A 7859-nucleotide genomic window follows, 5' to 3' on the forward strand; every position below is an offset into this window, starting at 1 on the left:
CCAACGTATCTACTTTTCCAAACACTTTTGCCCTTTTTTGGACTCTAACTTGCATGATTTGAACGGAACTAACCCGGACTGACGCTGTTTTCAGCAGAACTGCCATGGTGTTATTTTTGTGCAGAAATAAAAGTTCTCGGAATGACCTGAAAATCCACAGAGACACATTTTGGAATTAATGAAAAATATTGGCGAAAGAATCAGCATCAGGAGGGCCACACCCTATCCACGAGGGTGCAGGGCGCGCCCCCTGGGGCGCGCCCCCTGCCTCGTGGGCCCCCTGGGATTCCACCGACCTCAACCCCAGCTCCATATATTCATGTTCGGGTAGAAAAAAATCAGAGAGAAGGGTTCATCGCGTTTTACGATACGGAGCCGCCGTCAAGCCCTAATCTCTCTCGGGAGGGCTGATCTAGAGTCCGTTCGGGGCTCTGGAGAGGGGAATCCGTCGCCGTCGTCATCATCAACTATCCTCCATCACCAATTTCATGATGCTCACCGCCGTGCGTGTGTAATCCCATCATAGGCTTGCTGGACGGTGATGGGTTGGATGAGATTTACCATGTAATCGAGTTAGTTTTGTTAGGGTTTGATCCCTAGTATCCATTATGTTTTAAGATTGATGTTGCTATGACTTTGCTATGCTTAATGCTTGTCACTAGGGCCCGAGTGCCATGATTTCAGATCTGAACCTATTATGTTTTCATGAATATATGTGAGTTCTTGATCCTATCTTGCAAGTCAATAGTCACCTACTATGTGTTATGACCCGGCAACCCCGAAGTGACAATAATCAGGACCACTCCCGGTGATGTCCGTAGTTTGAGGAGTTCATGTATTCACTAAGTGTTAATTCTTTAGTCCGGTACTCTATTAAAAGAAGGCCTTAATATCCCTTAGTTTCCAATAGGACCCCGCTGCCACGGGAGGCTAGGACAAAAGATGTCATGTAAGTTCTTTTCCATAAGCACGTATGACTATATTCGGAATACATGCCTACATTACATTGATGAACTGGAGCTAGTTCTGTGTCACCCTATGTTATAACTGTTGCATGAGGAATCGCATCCGACATAATTATCCATCATTGATCCATTGCCTACGAGCTTTTCACATATTGATCTTTGCTTAGTTACTTTTCCGTTGCCACTGTTACGATTGCTACAAAAACTGCTACTGTTACTTTTGCCACCGTTACCGTTACTTCCATACTACTTTGATACTAAATACTTTGCTACAGATACTAAGTTATCCAGGTGTGGTTGAATTGACAACTCAACTGCTAATACTTAAGAATATTCTTTGGCTCCCTTGTGTCGAATCAATAAATTTGGGTTGAATACTCTACCCTCGAAAACTGTTGTGATCCCCTATACTTATGGGTTATCAAGACTATTTTCTGGCGCCGTTGCCGGGGAGCATAGCTCCATTCTTTGAGTTACTTGGGATTTATATCTGTTGATCACTATGAGGACCTTGAAAGATGAAAGAACCAAGATTTACCCCTCAACTACGAGGGGAGGTAAGGAACTGCCATCTAGCTCTGCACTTGATTCACCTTCTGTTTTGAGTAAACTTGCGACACCTACTCCTGTTATTGATTCTGATATGTCGCATGTTATTGATGATGCCACTTCTGCTTTGCATGATACTTATGATGAAACTACTTCTATGCTTGATAATACTGTGCCATTAGGTGAATTTCTTGATGAACAACTTGCTAGGGTTAGAGAAAATGAAATTATTGAAACTGATAATATTGATGAAAATGATGTTGAAGATTCTCCCCCTAGATATGAATTGCCTGATGTGCCTGAGGTTTATGTTATGGATGAAGAAACAGCTACAGACCTTTTTGCTTACAAACACAGATATGATCTTAAGAAACTGTTAGCTAAGCTGAAAGAAAAGTCTTTGAATACTAGAATGAAATATGACCCTCCTTTTGCTACTTCACCTATCTGTATTTCTGATAAGGATTATGATTTCTCTGCCGATCCTGAGTTAATTACTTTGGTTGAATCTGATCCTTTTTATGGCTATGAATCTGAAACTGTTGTGACACATCTTAATAAATTGAATGATATATCCACCCTATTCGCTCATGAAGAAAAAAATCGTTACTGCTATATCCTTAAGTTATTTCCATTCTCATTAAAGGGTGATACTAAAACATGGTTTAATTCCCTTGCTCCTGTTATGTGCGTAGTCCTAAGGATATGATTTACTAGACCTGTAGCGCGCCACCTGGCGCGCGGTGCCCGGTCCTAACGCTTTGACTAAGTATGTATAGCCAGCACAATAACTCATGCGCCTGGTTAAAGTGTAAATGGCAGCGCCTAAGCGAAGGGCTCATAGTAAGGATATACCGAAAGCAAGTATTGTTGCTACTTGGTATAAGATCTTTTTATTAAAGTCATGGCAAAAGGCGAGGCAACTAAATGTACCAAATGCAAGGCAAGTAGGTCATATTTTGTTAATAGAACTTCTCATTTGGAATTTCATGGGAAATGCAAATATATATTTTATTCCAAAAGCGAGTAAAGTGAGATGCAAACATCATACTTATTACATAGCAACAGCAAGCCATAGCGGCAGCGAGATAAGGAACTTATATAGTTCCACATAAGCATACTCTTAGATAGCTTCACTTGATCGTCTCATCATTCGACACTTCACATGACACATCACATGAATCTGATGTGAGTAACTTGTTCGGTCAGTTGAAGAATATGATGTGTTCTTCATGGACAACATAATTATCAATCTTGGACCAACATTCAGTTATGTAATACTGCAGCAAGCATCACTAAAAAGTAAATAAGAAGGAAATATATAAATATATATACTCACATTGCTGATATCATGGAAAAACATAATACAGCTATGGTGATTCCCTGAATCTTGTGCAATTGGAGGCAATGCAGATCATCCCAACCCATTTGCTTCCTCTCCCTATAGAACATAATGAATCAAGTGAACAGTAGAGCTCATCTTAAAAAAGAATAACAACAGTGCTCATAGATACACATAATTGACTCTTTCTTGATTGAACGTTAGGCTGAAAGCGGATTCAATTGTTCGGTGATGAATTTAACAGCTGGGTTTAGAAGCAGCATTGTCCTATGCTATGTTTTTCTATATAACTAAATAACATACATGACGACAATCCTATGGCCCAAGAATTGTTTGAGATCATGTTAATGTACAGAAACATAAAAAACTATCTACAAATCCAGCTACAGATTGTTTTAGAGAGAACACCTCGTCTTTTTGAAAGAAGCAAACTGTAACCCATCCAGGTACAGCCAACTTCAGACTATATATGAATCAAACCTGTATGGTCAACATAGTCCAAGCAGATTCCATTTTAATCTCTTTCGAAAGTAAGGTTTTTCTCTTCAGCACACCATTTTGATTTAAACCGTGAAAAGGTCCCTCGGCTGAGTTTGCCTCCAAGCACAAATCCAGAACTTGCTGCATCATCACATACCTTTAGCATCCGGCCAGAATAAAATGATGTTTTCATCAGAGAGAGAGAGAGAGAGAGAGAGAGAGAGAGAGAGAGAGAGAGAGAGAGAGAGGTGAAACTGGACGGAGTAAAGATGGGGGATAGAGTTGGAGGCGCCAGAGCTCCGACCATCTCCAAGGTGGCGTTCCTAGAGGCGGCACGCCGTTGGGGAACAGAGCTGAGAGCCGGAGTGGACCACTCTAGGGAATGGATGTGCTGGCCGCCCCTCAGAGGTGCGTGAGAAGGGTGGTGCTCCTCCTGCCGAGTGAACGCAAGCATGCGACCAGCCGTACCACACATGGTTTCATTTTAGCTAACCCTGCAGCAGACATTGTGCAAAGCCACATGGAAATGCAAAGCAAACATATAAGTAGATATGATCGGTAGTAGACAGTATTCACTTACTGGACACATGATCCTGTGTATCGAGTACAGAAGTGAGAAACATGTGTTTGATGACAAGAGATAAATTATAGGACAAGTCACTACACCTTATGAACTACCATTTTCTCTTATTTATACTAAATTACCCTGCCACCCATGCTGTCGGAGAAAATACAAGCTATTTTTTTTCAGACTATATGACCCTCTTTTGTTTATTTTCCATGCATAGATTATTCACTTCCTTGATCTACAGTTTTATATTGCCAACAACTGATCCAAAAAGCAGAAAGGCAAAAATCAGGCATGATATATACATACATTTTTCTGATGAATACAGATAATAAGGGCTGATCACAACTATAGGTTGTTATGATCCAAATGCTGGTGCATATTACTACTCTAGGCAGTGTGTTACCTCTTGTCTTGGTCCTCTCGGAAAAGCTCGGTTCACTGCACATAGTTTCAATCCTTGGCTTTTTGACATGGTGGCGCTTACGACGGCATCTACCTGAACAACCGAACCGACCAACACGTCAAACACAACATCATCGACGGAATTCAAAGATAATGGCGCCTGCTACTCAATGTATACATAGATACTTTCGTCATCATTGATGTAGCTTATAGGACTATAGATTTTTAATCAAACCTACTATAGATTTTCAGTAGAACCAGCAGGGTCTACGTTCCCTTCAAGGGAAAGGCACACAAGGTAATTAACCTATTTATTTTACGCAGACTGTCATGGACAGGACCACTTCTTGTACCTTTCTTTTTATGAACCAGACATTTACTTTTTGACATGCATTTTTCATATTTCCTTCACATGGAAACAAAGCTCTACCTTTTGTTCTAGAAGTTCATCCAAAAGGCTTCTTAATGTGCAGCAGTAAACTATACCTGGCTTATTTTCTCTTGATTTTTTACAAATGCCAATATATATTTCAGGAACATCAAACATATATTTCAGCACAAAAGATAGCTATTCATCTCTTCATATTAGATGAGTGTTTGTACTGCACTCATTTGGGAAACATTGCTAATATCTTCAGAAGGGGTACAAATCAGGAATATATCAGTAGCATATATATTCTGTATATCAATCATATTGAGGATTTATAGGATGTGTTATTCATTGTTTAGACTTGACCTTTAAGATGTGTCTAAGAGTACTTGTCGAACTCCATGCAGATAAATGCAACCGAAACTAAAGATGAAATCTTTGAAGCAGTTTGCAAGTTGTTCTGCTCCTTAAGGTAAATCCTGATGATTGAGAAACGAAATTCCTATCGCTGTGACAATGTCCCATCCATGAGTGTCCCATCGAACTAAAACCTCCTCCAAACTACGTACAAGGATATGAGCAACCCCAGACCCAAACAAACTAGCTAGGGGAAAATTAAAGCACTGCAAGCATGGAAGAGGGGAAGGAAAGGTCGTCGCTTTACCACCGCCGTAGAAATTGATGTTGCAGTTGCCGTTGCGGTGCTTCTGCTGGTGCAGGGGAGTGAGCTCGCCGGAGATGGCTGGTTTCACTGGGTCATGGTTGACGGCGCCCGCAGCTACTGGTCTTCACTGCATCTAACGATGGTGGTGGTGCTGCTGCTGTGAAGAAGGTCTCGGGCCAGGCAGCAGTTGCACGCCTCCTCTGCTGCTCGCCGCAGCTCGACCTCCATAGGCTGGATGGTACCTCTTCCATCTCCGTCAGGTGGCCAAGTTGACAGCAAGCGATGTGCACGACGAAAGTGTCACTACCCGCCGATCCTGCTGCAAGAGGATGAACGAATCAGGAACATGTACACAACAGGTAGCTAGGACCATACAAGATCGAGAGAAAGAGCACCTGAAGGACAACGACAGTGGTGACGTGGACGACCGTCTCGGCGGCCGATGCTCCCCCCGTGATGGCGAGGCGCGGCCGTTGCCTTTGGCCCTGTGTCGCTGGTGACGTGGCGACACACAGGTCGTCCCACGCGCAGAGGTGGCTACCGGTCGAGAGGACGAATCAGAGGCCGCCGGGGCGTGCTCAACGTGACCCTCGTACCGTGCTACCCAGTCCCCAGCCTTGCTCCTATGCTGCCACTCGCTGCTGCCTTGTCCAGGGAGGAGGAGGGGTGGCCGCGCGAGAGGGACGGGGAGAGCAGTGGCAGAGGCGAGCTCGGCGATGGGAGAGGAGACCGAACGGGAGTGCGGCGGCTGCAAGAGCGAAGGGAAGGGGCACGATGGGGATGGAGGCTAGGGTTTTCACCCAATCGATTCCCTCCTCTCCTTTACACAGACACGACCCACCCACAGATCCCCACACAGGGGTAAGGACGCGAAATACCACTAATGCCCTCGATGGGATTAGGGAATTACAGGCGGTGGCATGCAGTTTTGACCACGGGCCAACCACACCGGACCTCTGCGCACCCACAGTCGCAGACAGAGGTGGCCCACCAGCTGCGCGCCCCACGAGTCAGGGAGAGAGGACTAATATTCCGAGGTAAGAGGAAGAAAGGACCGTTCTTTGTTTCGGTTCCAAATTTTATCCAACGGCTCAGGTCATCTCAGGGGTAGATCCAATGGTCCAAAACGCATCAAGACGCAGATCCAACGGCCCAAAAGCCAAAATCGCTGAGAAGCTCCAGGTTCAGACGTGAATCTAACTATGGGATTACTTCTCTGCTAAATATTTCCTCGCTCATAAGAAACAAGCTGCCTTAAGGGAAATATATAATTTTGTGCAAATTGAAGAAGAGAGTGTGCCACAAGCTTGGGGGAGGCTTCTCTGATTACTTAATGCTTTGCCTAATCATCCTCTCAAGAAAAATAAAATACTTGATATCTTTTATAATGGACTAACCGATGCTTTCAGAGACCACCTGTATAGTTGTGTTGGTTGTGTTTTCAGGGAAAGAACTATTGAGCAAGCTGAATTGCTATTGAATAATATATTGAGTAATGATAATGATTGGACACTTCCTGAACCAACTCCTAAGCAAACTTCGAAGAAAAGGGGTATTTTATTTCTCAGTCCTGAAGATATGCAAGAGGCAAAGAAATCTATGAAAGAAAAGGGTATTAAAGCTGAAGCTGTTAAGAATTTACCACCTATTGAAGAAATACATGGTCTTAATAACCCGACATAGATAGTAAAGGTAAATTCTCTCTATAGATTTGATAAAGGTGATATTCCTCGTAATAAGTCTGCTAGCCAATGCTTGGATGAGTTTGATAATTTTATTGTTAAACAAGAAAACTCCAATGCTTATGTTGGTAGACAATTGAAACGTAATGCTTATATGGTTGAACACTTGAGTGATTATATGTCTAGAGTTAAATGTGACCTTAAACTTATTAGTAAACATGCTTCTATGGTTACCACTCAGGTAGAACAAGTGCTTAAAGCTCAAGATGATTTGCTCAATGAATTAAATAATAAGAAAAATGATAATGATGTTAGAGTTATGACTAGAGGGGGTAAAATGACTCAGGAACCTTTATATCCTGAGGGCCACCCTAAGAGAGTTGAGCAAGACTCTCAAAGAACTAATGTTGATACACCTAGTCCTTCTAAGAAGAAGAAAAAGAAAAATGATAGGACTTTGCATGCTTCTAATGAACCTGTTGTTGACACACCTGAGAATCCCAATGATATTTCTATTTCTGATGCTGAAACACAATCTGGTAATGAACATGAACCTAGTGATAATGTTAATGATGATGTTCATGTTGATGCTCAACCTAGCAATAACAATGATGTAGAGATTGAACCTGCTGTTGATCTTGATAACCCACAATCAAAGAATCAACGTTATGATAAGAGAGACTTTGTTGCTAGGAAGCACGGTAAAGAAAGAGAACCATGGGTTCAGAAACCCATGCCTTTTCCTCCTAAACCATCCAAGAAAAAGGATGATGAGGATTTTGAGCGCTTTGCTGAAATGATTAGACCTATCTTTTTGCATATACGTTTGACGGA

At 42.5% G+C, this 7859-nt stretch overlaps 1 long non-coding RNA gene across 1 annotated transcript; it reads right to left on the bottom strand.

Moving 5' to 3' along the window:
• Nucleotides 1-2511: 2511 nt before the first annotated feature.
• On the bottom strand, nucleotides 2512-6152 carry LOC123053356 (uncharacterized). Its single transcript, XR_006425545.1, has 3 exons — nucleotides 5739-6152; nucleotides 5344-5662; nucleotides 2512-4403 (listed from the first exon to the last, which is right to left on the bottom strand). It is a non-coding gene; the product is annotated as an uncharacterized lncRNA (long non-coding RNA).
• Between the last annotated feature and the right edge of the window lie 1707 nt (nucleotides 6153-7859).

The sequence above is a fragment of the Triticum aestivum genome, chromosome 2D (assembly GCF_018294505.1).
Source record: "Triticum aestivum cultivar Chinese Spring chromosome 2D, IWGSC CS RefSeq v2.1, whole genome shotgun sequence".
Taxonomy (NCBI): domain Eukaryota; kingdom Viridiplantae; phylum Streptophyta; class Magnoliopsida; order Poales; family Poaceae; genus Triticum; species Triticum aestivum.